Raw genomic sequence first — 20,988 nt, 5'->3', positions numbered from 1 at the left:
TGGGGCAGTTGACACATTTAATAACACAAATACATTAATGCATACAGACACATCAGGAGTTAAGAATCTTGCTGTGAGCTTGCCATCTAGCCTTATGGTAGTTTATACAAAGTTCATGGCAGGAATGGTGGGCTTATGAGGGCCCCGCTCGTGAGCTTACAGTCTACCGGAAAAGCATAGGTATGTGAAACAAATGTAGGGGTGAAGCTCTCTTGTAGCAATAATTAGGGCTAAGTGGTTTCAGAATGCAAAAAAATGATAAATACAATGAACAGAAGGGTGGGCTAGTACGTGGTTTCAGATAGTGGTCTGCAGAAGGCTTGATCCTCAACAGGAGAGGAAAAAAGAGAGATAAATAAGAGAAAATTGTTTTAGGTTACAAAAAGGGGCGGGGTTATATATAAAAGGGCTATAGGAGGCCAGAGGGGAGGGGTTTAACATTAAGGAATGTACTTTCCAAGGTAAACAAAATTTGGCTAAAAAAGAAACAAGGTTCCTAAAATACATCTTTTTTTACATATACAGATAACAACATGCATAATAATACAAAATATGAATTTGTAAATTCATATTGTTTGCTAATCTGGCATAGTTTTTAATTCCTGCGAGGGCCTCAGAGGGTGATCTGCAGTGTCCTTGGGGATGTTTCACAAAAGAAAGAAACATAACTCTCTCTTTTCCAACAGAAATAATATGAAATTCTTTTTTTTTTTTTAAATCATACAAACCCTAATATATTTATATAAATATCTTTATTTTTAAAAGAAAAAAGTGAGAGATGGGCAACCCCTATTATCAGCAGCTAAAAAGGGGATAGCATACCTTGTATTTTATCTATAGATTGTGTTTCTGTATTATATATATATATATATACATATGTGACATATGTGGCATATGTTGTGTACTGCCATCTAAACGGGATTTTTGTGCAATCAACATGCATTTAAAAGAAGAATTACACCTCAGGACGAATATGGCAAAATGGCAACAATCTCCAAGATTTAAGGAACAATATACCAAGAGAGAAAAGAGGGATTAAAATGATAAACTAGTTTTGACCAACCTAATATATATATATATATATATATATATATATATATATATATATTGTAAATGTCTGTATGTATGTGGAAGCATAAAACATGGGCTATTGTTCTTAATCACTGTGATGTCACAATCCTATGTCATCGTGGTCACCACATAAACTGGGTATTTCTGAACTGGAATGTCAATTGATGCTCCTGCTCTTAGAGATTTGGATTCAAAGCATTTTGAGAAAGGAATAGGTAACAGCAAAATGAGGATATTTGATCTTCTTCCAACTGATGTGGAAATGGTGGATGTTGACTATTATTTAGGCAACAGGAGAGCACTGAAACAACTCCGGGATGGAGAAGATGATGGCTTTGCTGTAACTAAAAAAAGAAAGATTGAAATCTTTGAGGATAGCAGAAAAGCTATAAAGCGGCAGTTGGAAGGTGAAGAGGATGAGATTTTGACACCAAAAGGGAAAAAGGGGAAATATTTTGGAGAAGGCACGACTCCTGTGAAGCGGTCCAGGGATGGAGAAGATGGGGACACCTTTACCCCAAAGTGGAGGAGAGTGTGGTAGCTACAACACCTAGCTTTAGTTATGTGATGTTGAATAAAATGTTTGACTTAATTTTGCTCTCTTCTGTGAATGTGATATTTCATATATGTGTAGTTAATATGGGTTTACAAGGGATCGGCCCTGTCAAACTAACCTGATCAGCTTTTATGAGGAGGTGAGCTCAAGACTGGATCGCGGTGAATCGCTGGATGTCGTATATCTTGATCCAGGCTGGGAATATGTATTAAATGGGAAAACACTGGGGACGACTGACATGGAAAAGGACTTAGGAGTTTTAGTTAACAGTAAATTTACCTGTAGCGACCAGTGTCAGGCAGCTGCTGCTAAGGCAAATAAAATCATGGGGTGCATCAAAAGGGGCATAGATGCCCACGACAAGGAAATAATTCTACCACTGTACAAGTCACTAGTCAGACCACACATGGAATACTGTGTACAGTACTGGGCACCAGTGTACAAGAAAGATATAGTGGAGCTGGAGAGGGTTCAAAGACGGGCAACCAGAGTAATAAGGGGAATGGGAGGACTACAGTACCCAGAAAGATTATCAGAATTAGGGTTATTTAGTTTGGAAAAAAGACGGTTTAGGGGGGACTTATTAACTATGTATAAATATATAAGGGGGCAGTACAGAGATCACTCCCAGGACCTATTTATACCCAGGACTGTATCTGTAACAAGGGGACATCCTCTACGGCTGGAGGAAAGAAGGTTTCTACACCAGCACAGACGGGGGTTCTTTACAGTAAGAGCGGTGAGATTATGGAACTCTCTGCCAGAGGAAGTGGTAATAGTAAACTCAATAAAAGAGTTCAAAAGGAGCCTGGACGTGTTTCTTGAAAGCAATAATATTACCAGTTATAGATATTAGATTAATAGGGACAGAACGTTGATCCAGGGATTTATTCTGATTGCCATATTTGGAGTCGGGAAGGAATATTCCCCCTGGTATGGGGCAACTGGCATCTGCTTCATAAGGGTTTTTTGCCTTCCTCTGGATCAACACAGTAAGGACACAATATGTATATAGGTTGAACTTGATGGACTTTGGTCTTTTTTCAACCTTATGAACTATGTTACTATGTTACTATGTACATAATAAATGAGAAACCATTTTTGGCCTTGTGCCACATACCCAGTGAACGCCCCAACCAACCTGTGCTGCCAATCAGCCAGTTAATGCTATACATATGATGGGGGTCACATCTCCCATCATGCTCAGCCACACAACAGCGTCTTTAATACAGGAATGAATGGTGTTTCCTACACTGAGCTCAGCTAAGTTAAGGCTCTGCCAGTATTAACAGAAATAAAGGGGTGAATAGGTTTACTCATTAAGGTCAATGCCAGCACTTACTAAGAGTTCAAAAGTAAAACTCAGAAACATAGAATTTGACTGTGGAGAAGAAGCATTCGGCCATCTAGGCTGCCCATTTTTCCTGATGTAATGATTCAGGCCTTAATCAGCCCTCGGTCTTGTTGATTCTGGATAGTTTTATGCCGGTCCCATGCATGTTTCAAAGAATAGTTTGATAAAAACAATTCTGTTACAAAGTATTAGCTCCAGGGGAACTCAGCTGATCGTATTAAAATCTATCAGGCTGCCAAAACACATAATGGCCACAAAAAAACCAACTGATTAAAAGACTTAACTCAGCTCAGGAAAGTCCAATCGAATGGGCTTTCCCAGCCCTGGTCACAACAATCTAGAGATTAACACCTCTATGCTGAGATAGAGATACAAGAATACCTATTTTAAGGTGTTGTTCCACCTACTTTGCAGAATAAGACGTAAATGCAGAATTAGAACCATAATTCTATGTATTGTGAATGGCTCAAACTTTTACAAAAATATGTTTTATTTGTGTCATTTTTTTTCTCAGACTTTTTCAGAGAATGCACATCATGTGACATAAAAGTAGGCACTGGCAGGTTTTTGCCACAGAAATTCAAACTCCTTATTAAAGGTTTCTGTTTTTTGCCTTCTTACATTTTTAAGTAATTAATGCTTCTTGAATGACCATACTTGGGAATCTGCCAGGCTGGGATACCCAGAGCTCCCCCTCTTCTTCTTCTGAAGGGGCTATATGGGGGATGGAGTAAGACGTTATAGCCCGAAACAGTCTTAAGTGGGCCGACAGTTGAACAGGAAGTCCAATCGAATGGGCTTAATAAGAGAAAATTGTTTTAGGTTACAAAAAGGGGCGGGGTTATATATAAAAGGGCTATAGGAGGCCAGAGGGGAGGGGTTTAACATTAAGGAATGTACTTTCCAAGGTAAACAAAATTTGGCTAAAAAAGAAACAAGGTTCCTAAAATACATATTTTTTTACATATACAGATAACAACATGCATAATAATACAAAATATGAATTTGTAAATTCATATTGCTTGCTAATCTGGCATAGCTTTTAATTCCTGCGAGGGTCTCAGAGGGTGATCTGCAGTGTCCTTGGGGATGTTTCACAAAAGAAAGAAACATAACTCTCTCTTTTCCAACACAAATAATATGAAATTCTTTTTTTTTTTTTAAATCATACAAACCCTAATATATTTATATAAATATCTTTATTTTTAAAAGAAAAAAGTGAGAGATGGGCAACCCCTATTATCAGCAGCTAAAAAGGGGATAGCATACCTTGTATTTTATCTACAGATTGTGTTTCTGTATTATATATATATATATACATATGTGACATATGTGGCATATGTTGTGTACTGCCATCTAAACGGGATTTTTGTGCAATCAACATGCATTTAAAAGAAGAATTACACCTCAGGACGAATATGGCAAAATGGCAACAATCTCCAAGATTTAAGGAACAATATACCAAGAGAGAAAAGAGGGATTAAAATGATAAACTGGTTTTGACCAACCTAATATATATATATATATATATATATATATATATATATATATATATATATATGTATATATATATATATATTGTAAATGTCTGTATGTATGTGGAAGCATAAAACATGGGCTATTGTTCTTAATCACTGTGATGTCACAATCCTATGTCATCGTGGTCACCACATAAACTGGGTATTTCTGAACTGGAATGTCATTTGATGCTCCTGCTCTTAGAGATTTGGATTCAAAGCATTTTGAGAAAGGAATAGGTAACAGCAAAATGAGGATATTTGATCTTCTTCCAACTGATGTGGAAATGGTGGATGTTGACTATTATTTAGGCAACAGGAGAGCACTGAAACAACTCCGGGATGGAGAAGATGATGGCCTTGCTGTAACTAAAAAAGAAAGATTGAAATCTTTGAGGATAGCAGGAAAGCTATAAAGCGGCAGTTGGAAGGTGAAGAGGATGAGATTTTGACACCAAAAGGGAAAAAGGGGAAATATTTTGGAGAAGGCACGACTCCTGTGAAGCGGTCCAGGGATGGAGAAGATGGGGACACCTTTACCCCAAAGTGGAGGAGAGTGTGGTAGCTACAACACCTAGCTTTAGTTATGTGATGTTGAATAAAATGTTTGACTTAATTTTGCTCTCTTCTGTGAATGTGATATTTCATATATGTGTAGTTAATATGGGTTTACAAGGGATCGGCCCTGTCAAACTAACCTGATCAGCTTTTATGAGGAGGTGAGCTCAAGACTGGATCGGGGTGAATCGCTGGATGTCGTATATCTTGATCCAGGCTGGGAATATGTATTAAATGGGAAAACACTGGGGACGACTGACATGGAAAAGGACTTAGGAGTTTTAGTTAACAGTAAATTTACCTGTAGCGACCAGTGTCAGGCAGCTGCTGCTAAGGCAAATAAAATCATGGGGTGCATCAAAAGGGGCATAGATGCCCACGACAAGGAAATAATTCTACCACTGTACAAGTCACTAGTCAGACCACACATGGAATACTGTGTACAGTACTGGGCACCAGTGTACAAGAAAGATATAGTGGAGCTGGAGAGGGTTCAAAGACGGGCAACCAGAGTAATAAGGGGAATGGGAGGACTACAGTACCCAGAAAGATTATCAGAATTAGGGTTATTTAGTTTGGAAAAAAGACGGCTTAGGGGGGACTTAATAACTATGTATAAATATATAAGGGGGCAGTACAGAGATCACTCCCAGGACCTATTTATACCCAGGACTGTATCTATAACAAGGGGACATCCTCTACGGCTGGAGGAAAGAAGGTTTCTACACCAGCACAGACGGGGGTTCTTTACAGTAAGAGCGGTGAGATTATGGAACTCTCTGCCAGAGGAAGTGGTAATAGTAAACTCAATAAAAGAGTTCAAAAGGAGCCTGGACGTGTTTCTTGAAAGCAATAATATTACCAGTTATAGATATTAGATTAATAGGGACAGAACGTTGATCCAGGGATTTATTCTGATTGCCATATTTGGAGTCGGGAAGGAATATTCCCCCTGGTATGGGGCAATTGGCATCTGCTTCATAAGGGTTTTTTGCCTTCCTCTGGATCAACACAGTAAGGACACAATATGTATATAGGTTGAACTTGATGGACTTTGGTCTTTTTTCAACCTTATGAACTATGTTACTATGTTACTATGTACATAATAAATGAGAAACCATTTTTGGCCTTGTGCCACATACCCAGTGAACGCCCCAACCAACCTGTGCTGCCAATCAGCCAGCTAATGCTATACATATGATGGGGGTCACATCTCCCATCATGCTCAGCCACACAACAGCGTCTTTAATACAGGAATGAATGGTGTTTCCTACACTGAGCTCAGCTAAGTTAAGGCTCTGCCAGTATTAACAGAAATAAAGGGGTGAGTAGGTTTACTCATTAAGGTCAATGCCAGCACTTACTAAGAGTTCAAAAGTAAAACTCAGAAACATAGAATTTGACTGTGGAGAAGAAGCATTCGGCCATCTAGACTGCCCATTTTTTCCTGATGTAATGATTCAGGCCTTAATCAGCCCTCGGTCTTGTTGATTCTGGATAGTTTTATGCCGGTCCCATGCATGTTTCAAAGAATAGTTTGATAAAAACAATTCTGTTACAAAGTATTAGCTCCAGAGGAACTCAGCTGATCGTATTAAAATCTATCAGGCTGCCAAAACACATAATGGCCACAAAAAAACCAACTGATTAAAAGACTTAACTCAGCTCAGGAAAGTCCAATCGAATGGGCTTTCCCAGCCCTGGTCACAACAATCTAGAGATTAACACCTCTATGCTGAGATAGAGATACAAGAATACCTATTTTAAGGTGTTGTTCCACCTACTTTGCAGAATAAGACGTAAATGCAGAATTAGAACCATAATTCTATGTATTGTGAATGGCTCAAACTTTTACAAAAATATGTTTTATTTGTGTCATTTTTTTTCTCAGACTTTTTCAGAGAATGCACATCATGTGACATAAAAGTAGGCACTGGCAGGTTTTTGCCACAGAAATTCAAACTCCTTATTAAAGGTTTCTGTTTTTTGCCTTCTTACATTTTTAAGTAATTAATGCTTCTTGAATGACCATACTTGGGAATCTGCCAGGCTGGGATACCCAGAGCTCCCCCTCTTCTTCTTCTGAAGGGGCTATATGGGGGATGGAGTAAGACGTTATAGCCCGAAACAGTCTTAAGTGGGCCGACAGTTGAACAGGAAGTGGGTGGGGAGTGGTTGTGGCTAAACATGGTTCCCCTGCCCATAAAAAAGGTGTATTCAAATACTATGTATGTAACTGGGTAAAATAAAAGTGAAAAAAGGTGCTTCTTGCGTGGGTACACTAAACGAGAGAAGAAAATTACAGCGAAACACGAGCGTCGCAAAAATGTTAAAACAGACTCGGTCATGAAGGGTACAAAAATTAAAAAAAAAGCCTGGTCTTAAGGGGTTAATCCTGCCGTTTTTCTAAATGTAGCAATAAAAACAAAAGCCAAGAAAAAAATTTGGGCAGTTGATCTATCATTAGATAAGCTGGACAGCAACAACTGCCGGATCCCTGCTAATATGCTGGTAATAGATTTGGTGCCAAAGTAAAGTGCTTCCTAACTGGCTAATTATTATTATTACCTTTTATTTACTAAGTTACGCAACAATGTACAATTCAATTGGGGCAGTTGACACACTTAATAACACAAATACATTAATGCATACAGACACATCAGGAGTTAAGAATCTTGCTGTGAGCTTGCCATCTAGCCTTATGGTAGTTTATACAAAGTTCATGGCAGGAATGGTGGGCTTATGAGGGCCCCGCTCGTGAGCTTACAGTCTACCGGAAAAGCATAGGTATGTGAAACAAATGTAGGGGTGAAGCTCTCTTGTAGCAATAATTAGGGCTAAGTGGTTTCAGAATGCAAAAAAAGGATAAATACAATGAACAGAAGGGTGGGCTAGTACGTGGCTTCAGATGGTGGTCTGCAGAAGGCTTGATCCTTAACAGGAGAGGAAAAAAGAGAGATAAATAAGAGAAAATTGTTTTAGGTTACAAAAAGGGGTGGGGTTATATATAAAAGGGCTATAGGAGGCCAGAGGGGAGGGGTTTAACATTAAGGAATGTACTTTCCAAGGTAAACAAAATTTGGCTAAAAAAGAAACAAGGTTCCTAAAATACATATTTTTTTACATATACAGAAAACAACATGCATAATAATACAAAATATGAATTTGTAAATTCATATTGCTTGCTAATCTGGCATAGCTTTTAATTCCTGCGAGGGCCTCAGAGGGTGATCTGCAGTGTCCTTGGGGATGTTTCACAAAAGAAAGAAACATAACTCTCTCTTTTCCAACAGAAATAATATGAAATTCTTTTTTTTTTTTAAATCATACAAACCCTAATATATTTATATAAATATCTTTATTTTTAAAAGAAAAAAGTGAGAGATGGGCAACCCCTATTATCAGCAGCTAAAAAGGGGATAGCATACCTTGTATTTTATCTATAGATTGTGTTTCTGTATTATATATATATATATATATATATATATATATACATATGTGACATATGTGGCATATGTTGTGTACTGCCATCTAAACGGGACTTTTGTGCAATCAACATGCATTTAAAAGAAGAATTACACCTCAGGACGAATATGGCAAAATGGCAACAATCTCCAAGATTTAAGGAACAATATACCAAGAGAGAAAAGAGGGATTAAAATGATAAACTGGTTTTGACCAACCTAATATATATATATATATATATATATATATATATATATATATATATATATATATATATATTGTAAATGTCTGTATGTATGTGGAAGCATAAAACATGGGCTATTGTTCTTAATCACTGTGATGTCACAATCCTATGTCATCGTGGTCACCACATAAACTGGGTATTTCTGAACTGGAATGTCATTTGATGCTCCTGCTCTTAGAGATTTGGATTCAAAGCATTTTGAGAAAGGAATAGGTAACAGGAAAATGAGGATATTTGATCTTCTTCCAACTGATGTGGAAATGGTGGATGTTGACTATTATTTAGGCAACAGGAGAGCACTGAAACAACTCCGGGATGGAGAAGATGATGGCTTTGCTGTAACTAAAAAAAGAAAGATTGAAATCTTTGAGGATAGCAGAAAAGCTATAAAGCGGCAGTTGGAAGGTGAAGAGGATGAGATTTTGACACCAAAAGGGAAAAAGGGGAAATATTTTGGAGAAGGCACGACTCCTGTGAAGCGGTCCAGGGATGGAGAAGATGGGGACACCTTTACCCCAAAGTGGAGGAGAGTGTGGTAGCTACAACACCTAGCTTTAGTTATGTGATGTTGAATAAAATGTTTGACTTAATTTTGCTCTCTTCTGTGAATGTGATATTTCATATATGTGTAGTTAATATGGGTTTACAAGGGATCGGCCCTGTCAAACTAACCTGATCAGCTTTTATGAGGAGGTGAGCTCAAGACTGGATCGGGGTGAATCGCTGGATGTCGTATATCTTGATCCAGGCTGGGAATATGTATTAAATGGGAAAACACTGGGGACGACTGACATGGAAAAGGACTTAGGAGTTTTAGTTAACAGTACATTTACCTGTAGCGACCAGTGTCAGGCAGCTGCTGCTAAGGCAAATAAAATCATGGGGTGCATCAAAAGGGGCATAGATGCCCACGACAAGGAAATAATTCTACCACTGTACAAGTCACTAGTCAGACCACACATGGAATACTGTGTACAGTACTGGGCACCAGTGTACAAGAAAGATATAGTGGAGCTGGAGAGGGTTCAAAGACGGGCAACCAGAGTAATAAGGGGAATGGGAGGACTACAGTACCCAGAAAGATTATCAGAATTAGGGTTATTTAGTTTGGAAAAAAGACGGCTTAGGGGGGACTTAATAACTATGTATAAATATATAAGGGGGCAGTACAGAGATCACTCCCAGGACCTATTTATACCCAGGACTGTATCTATAACAAGGGGACATCCTCTACGGCTGGAGGAAAGAAGGTTTCTACACCAGCACAGACGGGGGTTCTTTACAGTAAGAGCGATGAGATTATGGAACTCTCTGCCAGAGGAAGTGGTAATAGTAAACTCAATAAAAGAGTTCAAAAGGAGCCTGGACGTGTTTCTTGAAAGCAATAATATTACCAGTTATAGATATTAGATTAATAGGGACAGAACGTTGATCCAGGGATTTATTCTGATTGCCATATTTGGAGTCGGGAAGGAATATTCCCCCTGGTATGGGGCAATTGGCATCTGCTTCATAAGGGTTTTTTGCCTTCCTCTGGATCAACACAGTAAGGACACAATATGTATATAGGTTGAACTTGATGGACTTTGGTCTTTTTTCAACCTTATGAACTATGTTACTATGTTACTATGTACATAATAAATGAGAAACCATTTTTGGCCTTGTGCCACATACCCAGTGAACGCCCCAACCAACCTGTGCTGCCAATCAGCCAGCTAATGCTATACATATGATGGGGGTCACATCTCCCATCATGCTCAGCCACACAACAGCGTCTTTAATACAGGAATGAATGGTGTTTCCTACACTGAGCTCAGCTAAGTTAAGGCTCTGCCAGTATTAACAGAAATAAAGGGGTGAATAGGTTGACTCATTAAGGTCAATGCCAGCACTTACTAAGAGTTCAAAAGTAAAACTCAGAAACATAGAATTTGACTGTGGAGAAGAAGCATTCGGCCATCTAGGCTGCCCATTTTTCCTGATGTAATGATTCAGGCCTTAATCAGCCCTCGGTCTTGTTGATTCTGGATAGTTTTATGCCGGTCCCATGCATGTTTCAAAGAATAGTTTGATAAAAACAATTCTGTTACAAAGTATTAGCTCCAGAGGAACTCAGCTGATCGTATTAAAATCTATCAGGCTGCCAAAACACATAATGGCCACAAAAAAACCAACTGATTAAAAGACTTAACTCAGCTCAGGAAAGTCCAATCGAATGGGCTTTCCCAGCCCTGGGCACAACAATCTAGAGATTAACACCTCTATGCTGAGATAGAGATACAAGAATACCTATTTTAAGGTGTTGTTCCACCTACTTTGCAGAATAAGACGTAAATGCAGAATTAGAACCATAATTCTATGTATTGTGAATGGCTCAAACTTTTACAAAAATATGTTTTATTTGTGTCATTTTTTATCAAATACATTAGATGCCTTCAAAAGGGGTCTGGATATTTTTTTAAAAGGCATGACATGCAGGGCTATAAATAGAATTAATATTTTAGAGCTTTTTGATCCAAGGAGAAATCTGATTGCTTTTTGGAGTTAACAAGGAATTTTTTCCCCTGATGGCAGAATTCAAAGTAGCTGAATTCGGGGGTTTTTTGGCCTTCTTTTGGATCAAGAGTAGGAAAGTTAGGTAGAAGGGTTGAACTTGATGGACTTAGGTCTTTTTTCAACCTTATGTACTATGTATGTAACTGGGTAAAATAAAAGTGAAAAAAGGTGCTTCTTGTGTGGGTACACTAAACGAGAGAAGAAAATTACAGCTAAACACGAGCATCGCAAAAATGTTAAAACAGACTCGGTCATGAAGGGTACAAAAATAAAAAAAAAAGCCTGGTTTTAAGGGGTTAATCCTGCCGTTTTTCTAAATGTAGCAATAAAAACAAAAGCCAACAAAAAAATTGGGGCAGTTGATCTATCATTAGATAAGCTGGACAGCAACAACTGCCGGATCCCTGCTAATATGCTGGTAATAGATTTGGTGCCAAAGTAAAGCGCTTCCTAACTGGCTAATTATTATTATTACCTTTTATTTACTAAGTTACGCAGCAATGTACAATTCAATTGGGGAAGTTGACACATTTAATAACAAAAATACATTAATGCATACAGACACGTCAGGAGTTAAGAATCTTGCTGTGAGCTTGCCATCTAGCCTTATGGTAGTTTATACAAAGTTCATGGCAGGAATGGTGGGCTTATGAGGGCCCCGCTCGTGAGCTTACAGTCTACCGTAAAAGCATAGGTATGTGAAACAAATGTAGGGGTGAAGCTCTCTTGTAGCAATAATTAGGGCTAAGTGGTTTCAGAATGCAAAAAAAGGATAAATACAATGAACAGAAGGGTGGGCTAGTACGTGGCTTCAGATGGTGGTCTGCAGAAGGCTTGATCCTCAACAGGAGAGGAAAAAAGAGAGATAAATAAGAGAAAATTGTTTTAGGTTACAAAAAGGGGCAGGGTTATATATAAAAGGGCTATAGGAGGCCAGAGGGGAGGGGTTTAACATTAAGGAATGTAAACAAAATTTGGCTAAAAAAGAAACAAGGTTCCTAAAATACATATTTTTTTACATATACAGAAAACAACATGCATAATAATACAAAATATGAATTTGTAAATTCATATTGCTTACTAATAGGGCTGCAACTAACGATTATTTTCATAATCGATTAGTTGGCCGATTATTTTTTCGCAGAATAAAAAAAAAACCTGATAAAATGCATTTCTTGTCTTTATTTCCCAACCAGCCCCCCCAATTTATGCACATTTGAGCCCAGGCTTGCCACGCTGCCTCCCAGACATGCCACGCTGCCTCCCAGACATGCCACGCTGCCTCCCAGACATGCCACGCTGCCTCCCAGACATGCCACTCCACGCTGCCTCCCACATATGCCACTTCACACTGCCTCCCACATGTGCCACGCCACACTGCCTCCCACATAAACCACTCCATGCTGCCTCCCACATAAACCACTCCACGCTGCCTCCCACATATACCACTCCACGCTGACTCCCACATATGCCACGCTGCCTCCCACATATACCACTCCACACTGCCTCCCACATATTCCAATCCACGCTGCCTCCCACATATGCCACGCTGCCTCCCACATGCACATTTGAGCACAGGCTTGCCACGCTGCCTCCCAGACATGCCACGCTGCCTCCCACATATGCCACGCTGCCTCCCACATGTGCCACTCCACGCTGCCTCCCACATATTCCACTCCACGCTGCCTCCCACATATTCCACTCCATGCTGTCTCCCACATATGCCACGCTGCCTCCCACATATTCCACTCCACGCTGCCTCTCACATATTCCACTCCACTCTACCCCCACATATGCCACTGTGCCTGATACGCCTTATACCCCCTGATACACCACTCCATCCTCCCCAGACATGCCACACTGCCTCCCAGACATGCCACGCTGCCCTCCCCACATATGCCTTATATACCGTATATGCCTTATACCCCCAGATATGTCTCTCCATCCTCCCCAGATATGCCTTATACCCCCAGATATCTCATAGTCCCCTCAGAGTCACAGACCTGTTCGCATCACACTGACACCATACTTTTATAAACAAGTACTGGGTTAATCTTCACTGCCCCCAGGATTTAGATTCACCTTTAGTCTGATTCCCCTTAGGATTTAGTCTGCCCCCCTTTACCTCTAACTGTGCCTTAAATTAACTTTATTAAATTAACCCTCAGTCCTCATCATTAAATTAACACTAAACACCCCATTAACCATAACTACCCCTAAATTAACTCTAAATACCCCATCAAACACAACTACCCTAAATTAACCCTAAACACCCCATTAACCACAGCATCCCCTAAATTAACCCTAAAGACCCCCATCAACCACAACAGCCCCTAAATTAACCCTAAACACCCCATTAACCACAACTGCCTCAAATTAACCCCAAACACCCCATTAACCACAGCTGCTCCTATATTAACCCTAAACACCCCATTAACCATAACTGCCCCTAAATTAACCCTAAACACCCCATTAACCATAGCTGCCCCTAAACACCCCATTAACCATAACTTCCCCTAAATTAACCCTAAACACCCCATTAACCATAACTGCCCCTAAATTAACCCCCACCTCCCCTAACTTTCAGCAGCCCAAATATTAATTTTATACTTACAGTTAGATGAGTGTCACAGCCATGTGGTTCTGGCCTTCTGGGAGAAGGAAGGGGGCGGGGCCAGTTGTCACAGTGATTACAGGGAGGGACTGGTAAGTAGGAGCTGTTGCTGTGAGTCACTGAAACGGTTTATATAATGAGGGGTATTTTTCAGAGCGTTTGCTCTGAAAAAACCCTCATTTTATAATCGATAAAAATCGATTCAACTATTCAATAATGAAATTCGTTGGCAACGATTTTCATTATCGATTATTATCGATTTTATCGATAAATTGTTGCAGCCCTACTTGCTAATCTGGCATATCTTTTAATTCCTGCGAGGGCTTTAGAGGGTGATCTGCAGTGTCCTTGGGGATGTTTCACAAAAGAAAGAAACATAACTCTCTCTTTTCCAACACAAATAATATGAAATTCTTTTTTTTTTTTTAAATCATACAAACCCTAATATATTTATATAAATATCTTTATTTTCAAAAGAAAAAAGTGAGAGATGGGCAACCCCTATTATCAGCAGCTAAAAAGGGGATAGCATACCTTGTATTTTATCTATAGATTGTGTTTCTGTATTATATATATATATATATATATGTGACATATGTGGCATATGTTGTGTACTGCCATCTAAACGGGATTTTTGTGCAATCTACATGCATTTAAAAGAAGAATTACACCTCAGGACGAATATGGCAAAGATTTAAGGAACAATATACCAAGAGAGAAAAGAGGGATTAAAATGATAAACTGGTTTTGACCAACCTAATATATATATATATATATATATATATATATATATATATTGTAAATGTCTGTATGTATGTGGAAGCATAAAACATGGGCTATTGTTCTTAATCACTGTGATGTCACAATCCTATGTCATCGTGGTCACCACATAAACTGGGTATTTCTGAACTGGAATGTCATTTGATGCTCCTGCTCTTAGAGATTTGGATTCAAAGCATTTTGAGAAAGGAATAGGTAACAGCAAAATGAGGATATTTGATCTTCTTCCAACTGATGTGGAAATGGTGGATGTTGAATATTATTTAGGCAACAGGAGAGCACTGAAACAACTCCGGGATGGAGAAGATGATGGCTTTACTGTAACTAAAAAAAGAAAGATTTAAATCTTTGAGGATAGCAGAAAAGCTATAAAGCGGCAGTTGGAAGGTGAAGAGGATGAGATTTTGACACCAAAAGGGAAAAAGGGGAAATATTTTGGAGAAGGCACGACTCCTGTGAAGCGGTCCAGGGATGGAGAAGATGGGGACACCTTTACTCCAAAGTGGAGGAGAGTGTGGTAGCTACAACACCTAGCTTTAGTTATGTGATGTTGAATAAAATGTTTGATTTAATTTTGTTCTCTTCTGTGAATGTGATATTTCATATATGTGTAGTTAATATGGGTTTACAAGGGATCGGCCCTGTCAAACTAACCTGATCAGCTTTTATGAGGAGGTGAGCTCAAGACTGGATCGGGGTGAATCGCTGGATGTCATATATCTTGATTTTTCCAAACCATTTGATACGGTGCCCCATAAAAGGCTGTGCCACATAAAATGAGAATGCTTGGGCTCAGTGGCGTCTCCAGCTTTCATATTTAGGGGGGGCACATGGGGGGCCAGGGACCAAAGTAGGGGGGCCAATTATAAAACGGTACATATACACTATATATATATATATATATATATATATACACACACACGTTAGACGTGCATTTTTAACTACATAATATGCACTTTTCTCTTTGAAGTAAAGACTGTGATTAAAATATGATTTCAAAATAACAGCTAAAGTGACAGTTATTTTTCATTCTTTAATATTAGCCCCTGCTGACAATATATATAAATATTAGACCCTGCTGCAGATATATAGAAATATTAAACCCTGCTTCCGATATATAAATATTAACCCCTGCTGCGGATATATATTATTAGTCCCTGCAGCCAATATATATAAATATTAGCCCCTGCAGCCAATATTTATTGATAATAGGCCCTGCAGCCATTATATATTAATATTAGCCCCTGCTGCCGATATATATAAATATTAGTCCCAGCTTCCGATATATATTAATATTAGCCCCTGCAGCCAATATATATTAATATTAGACCCTGCTGCCAATATATTTGCCACACTGACTGCAGATCAGGGGAAGACAGTGAGAGTCAGTGCAGTGTTCCATCCTTTTGACTGCACCGTGACATTTAGAGGTCCTCTCCCCTGTAATCATCCCCAGAGTCCCTTTGTCCCTTCATTCACTAAACCATACCGCTCTTTTACTTACACCCTGTAGTTCAGGCATAGATCAAATAAACAACACATGGAAACAGCACATGCAACTGAATGAGATAAAAAAATAACTGTATTTGCAGGTATACATAAATAATGTACGGAAACATAGCAGATACAGATCAACAGAATTTGACACACTATTTGACATCCAAACAACAATAAATCATTCTTTTTTATCACATTATTAAAATCCCAGAAATCAAAAAAGTTAAAAGGCCCAAATAAATTAAGGAGATTAGACATAATGGAAACTTCAACAAAATGCATCACAACCATCTTAGCGCTGCGTCACCAAATGAACACCTCATCACAGATAACACAATGCATACAGCTGCATATAACTAAGCTGAGTACCACTTGGTCTGTGAAGGCCTGTGAAACCAAAGGGGAATAGCATCCTGTATAGTGTAATCAAGAATTGAGTTTCAAAAACTCTGAACCAACATCTAACTTTTAATAATATATTCAGATTGAAATAACACAAAACCTTTACTTTTCCTCTGATTTCTAGGCCTAGAAAGTTTTGTCCTCTGAAGTGACCACAAAATCTGGATAAATAAAAATTATAAAGTTCTATTTAACCCTCTACAGCAAGTAAAGTGCCAGGAAACAGATGACCAAACACATATCAGGACAGGCTCTGCCACACTGACACCCAAACACATACACCAGGACAGGCTCTGCTGCCACATGGACCCCCACATCAGGATGGGATAACCATATAAAATGCCTTCCACATTGCTTTGCTGTTTGTGTGTATTGACCCTTGTGTATTTGTGCCCCCCAGCCACCCCCCTTTGTGCATTTTTGCAATACACCCTTGTGTATTGATTTATTTGATGCCCCCAGCCAGCCCCCCCTCCCTTGTGTATTGATTTATTTGATGCCCCCAGAAAGCCCCCCTCCCTTGTGTATTGATTTATTTGATGCCCCCAGCCAGCCCCCCTCCCTTGTGTATTGATGCACCAACCCCTTGTACTGGCTAATATAATGGCCCCCATACCCATGTGTATTATCCTTCTTACCACCCTGATGTGTAATTATGTCCCCAGCCACCATCTTTTTGTATTATTTAATTTTCCCAATGCAGCCCCCCTTGTTAATGTCCCTCCTTCTGTCACCTCCACTATTTATTTAAAATAAAATACTTTTTTTGCTGGCCTTCATTCTTCCACTGTAACACAGCAGACTGCTCTTCTCCCTCATGCGCTCAGGCAGTGACAAGCAACTGTTCCGTAAGAGCCCGCCCCCTTCAAAGGGGCAGGACGAAGAGCCTCAGTCAGTGATTGGCATGCCGGCAATCCATTAAGCAGCCAGCGGGGGCGGTTTTACAGCCGCTTTGAAACTGTCAGCCGCATCGGCTGCATTTGGAGCTTAGTGTTCCGGCACACCAGGTCAATGGTATAGCGTTTCAATTGGGGGGGCACACTGGGGGGCACAGCATGATGTAGGGGGGGCCATGGCCCCCTCTGGCCCCCCCCCTGGCGACACCACTGCTTGGGCTGGGGGAGAATGTGTGTTTGTGGGTAAGTAACTGGCTCAGTGATAGGAAACAGAGGATGGTTATTAATGGTACATACTCTGAGTGGGTGACTGTTACTAGTGGGATACCACAGGGGTCAGTTTTGGGTCCTATTCTTTTTAATATATTTATTAATGACCTTGTAGAGGGATTGTATAGTAAAGTATCAATCTTTGCAGACGATACTAAGCTCTGTAACGTGGTTAACACAATAGAGGACTGTTAGGGATATTAATGAGACAAAATAGGCAAAACCAATATTTCGTCACATACACAAAATAACAACGCTACCAAATATTGTAGGACCACATCCACAATATTAATTTCAGGAGATACCCTATATTTTATCTCCGATCCTAAATTCTTTCAGATCGCCGAAAATTATAATTCAAATTAGATAGATATCACCACGATAGTCAATAAAAATATTATTTATTGTAAACACAATTTATAAAATATCTATATGAGTCACACAGTGCATAATATAAAACACAAAATTCTTAAAACATGTCAAAAATGAATCAATTCAAATACAGTATATTAGTGAAGTTCCTAATAGATGCAAATAATGTCAAACTTCATCTATAGGTAAAAATACCTTTTCATTATTGTTATTACCACGGGTTATAAGCTGCAGTCTCACAAGCCGTCATATACAATAATGCAATATACTATTTCCCAGAAACAGGGAATTCTATACGTAGAAGACAAAATTCACCTCTATTCAGAATATAAAACAATTATATTTACCACCACTTGTTGCTGTTGTCCAACTGGTCCTTGTAGAAATTAATCCAGATTCATTGTCAAGAAATTAAGTGGGCAAGAATATAACTTTCTACAAATTATATAGGTTAGGACTCCAAGTAACTCTAAGAGTGAAATATGGTGCCAGGATCTTAAGATTCTAATTCTCTGGGGTAAATTTGGTGAATAAGTCCGTCAGGGTCTGTCCATTTCAGGGTGCGATCTTTTTTTTTTCTTTTCTCTTTCTTTTTTTTATTAAAGACATAAGCTTTTAAAGACAGGGCTTATTATCATAGCCTCCACCTTTTGATTGGAATTCTCCAATCATAACGGTGGGTTTTACCCATTATAATTAGAATTTCTACTCATATGTGAGAGACGCTCTGGTCTAAGAATTAATTTAAAACCATTACATATGTGTTTGGAATTTATCCTTGGTCACCCTAATCGCCAAATGTTACTTCCTAGATAGTAACTCAGGTCTTGGTAGTCTTCCCATGTATCCCCCATTCCAAATTACATTTGATATAAGATATGCAGTGTCTACTCCTTAACTTTCTCATGGAAGATAACATTAATTGTATCATATATACACTGAAACATCATTATACATGAATACTCCTTTGTTCTCAATTATAGAGGGAACAAGGACACTGTCGGATACAGGCTCTACGGTAGGGACGGGCTGCACCTCAATGGGGAGGGTGCAGCTGTGCTTGGGGAGAAGATGGTCAGAAGGGTGGAGGAGTGTTTAAACTAGGGAAAGGGGGGGAGGGAAACTACAATATAGAAGGGGAAGATAGTGTAGATAGAGATCTGGGGCTTACAAATGTACCTGGGGGTGGAGCGGAGGGAGGGGTTAGAATAGTTAATAGGGATAGGCTTCATAGGGAAAAAAACCATACACCTCTAAATTGTATGCTTACTAATGCCAGAAGTCTGACCAATAAAACTGACGAACTGGAGTTAATAATGTCTGAAGAAAATTATGACATAGTGGGTATAACAGAGACATGGTTGGATGATAGCTATGACTGGGCGGTTAACATACAGGGGTATAGTCTATTCAGGAAGGATCGGAAAAAACGAAAAGGGGGAGGAGTTTGCCTTTATGTAAAGTCCAGCCTAAAGGCCACACTGCGGGAGAATATATGTGAGGGAAATGATAATGTGGAGTCATTATGGGTAGAAATATATGGAAAGAAAAATAATAAAATACTGATCGGGGTTTGCTATAAGCCACCAAATATAATGGAAGCAGCAGAAGATCAATTATTAAAGCAAATAAACAAGGCAGCTAATCACAATGAGGTGGTTATTATGGGGGACTTTAACTATCCCGACATAAACTGGGAAAGCGAGACCTGTGAATCTCATAAAGGAAACCGGTTTCTGACTATAAGTAAGGATAATTATCTGTCCCAAATGGTACAGGACCCGACCAGAGGGGGCGCCCTACTGGACTTAATATTAACCAACAGACCTGACAGAGTAACTAATGTGCAGGTCAGGGGACATCTAGGAAATAGTGATCACAATATGATGCATTATAACTTGTCCTTCAATAAGGGAACTCTTAGAGGAGCCACAAGAACTATGAACTTTAGGAGGGCAAAGTTTGATCAACTAAGAGAAGCCCTTAACACTGTAAATTGGGAAAATGTCCTCAAAAACAAGAGTACAGACACTCAATGGGAGATTTTTAAGAATATCTTAAATTCTCACTGTGAAAGGTACATACCGTATGGGAATAAAAGAGTCAGGAACAAGAGAAAACCAATGTGGATAAATAAAAATGTAAAGGGGGCAATAAATGGCAAAAAAAAGGCATTTAAGCTACTAAAACAGGAAGGCAGTGAGGAAGCACTAAAAAGCTATCGGGAAAAAAATAAAATATGTAAAAATCAGATAAAAGCAGCAAAATTGGAGACAGAAAGACTCATTGCCAAAGAGAGTAAAACAAACCCCAAAATGTTCTTTAACTATATAAATAGTAAAAAGGTTAAAAATGAAAGCGTTGGCCCCTTAAAAAGTAATGAGGGAGAAGTTATAGATGGGGATCAGGAAAAAGCTAATCTATTAAATATATTCTTCTCTGCTGTATTCACAGAGGAAAATGAAATGCCAGGTAATATACAGCAGGATGAGATAAATGCCTCAGTACATGTCGCCTGTCTAACGCAGGAAGAAGTGCAGTGCCGCCTAAAAAAAATCAAAATAGACAAATCACCAGGTCCAGATGGCATTCACCCCCGCGTTCTAAGGGAGTTAAGTAATGTAATAGACAGACCCCTATTTCTAATATTCAAGGACTCTATAGTGACAGGGTCTGTTCCCCAGGACTGGCGCATAGCAAATGTTGTGCCAATATTCAAAAAGGGGACAAAAAGTGACCCGGGGAATTATAGGCCTGTTAGTTTAACTTCTGTTGTGTGTAAACTGTTTGAGGGTTTCCTAAGAGATGCTATTTTGGAGTATCTCAATGAAAATAA

At 39.1% G+C, this 20,988-nt stretch overlaps 1 protein-coding gene across 1 annotated transcript in view; it reads right to left on the bottom strand.

The window, feature by feature from the left end:
- The window catches only part of LOC149285350 (E3 ubiquitin-protein ligase HUWE1-like), a gene marked incomplete at its 5' end in the record, with an annotated part of 478,774 nt that overhangs the window by 139,703 nt on the left and 318,083 nt on the right, over positions 1-20,988 (bottom strand).

Source organism: Sceloporus occidentalis, unplaced genomic scaffold, assembly GCF_023333645.1.
Source record: "Sceloporus occidentalis isolate IW3139 unplaced genomic scaffold, rSceOcc1.0.p SCAF_79, whole genome shotgun sequence".
Taxonomy (NCBI): domain Eukaryota; kingdom Metazoa; phylum Chordata; class Lepidosauria; order Squamata; family Phrynosomatidae; genus Sceloporus; species Sceloporus occidentalis.
This window is presented reverse-complemented; position numbering and strand designations above follow the sequence as displayed.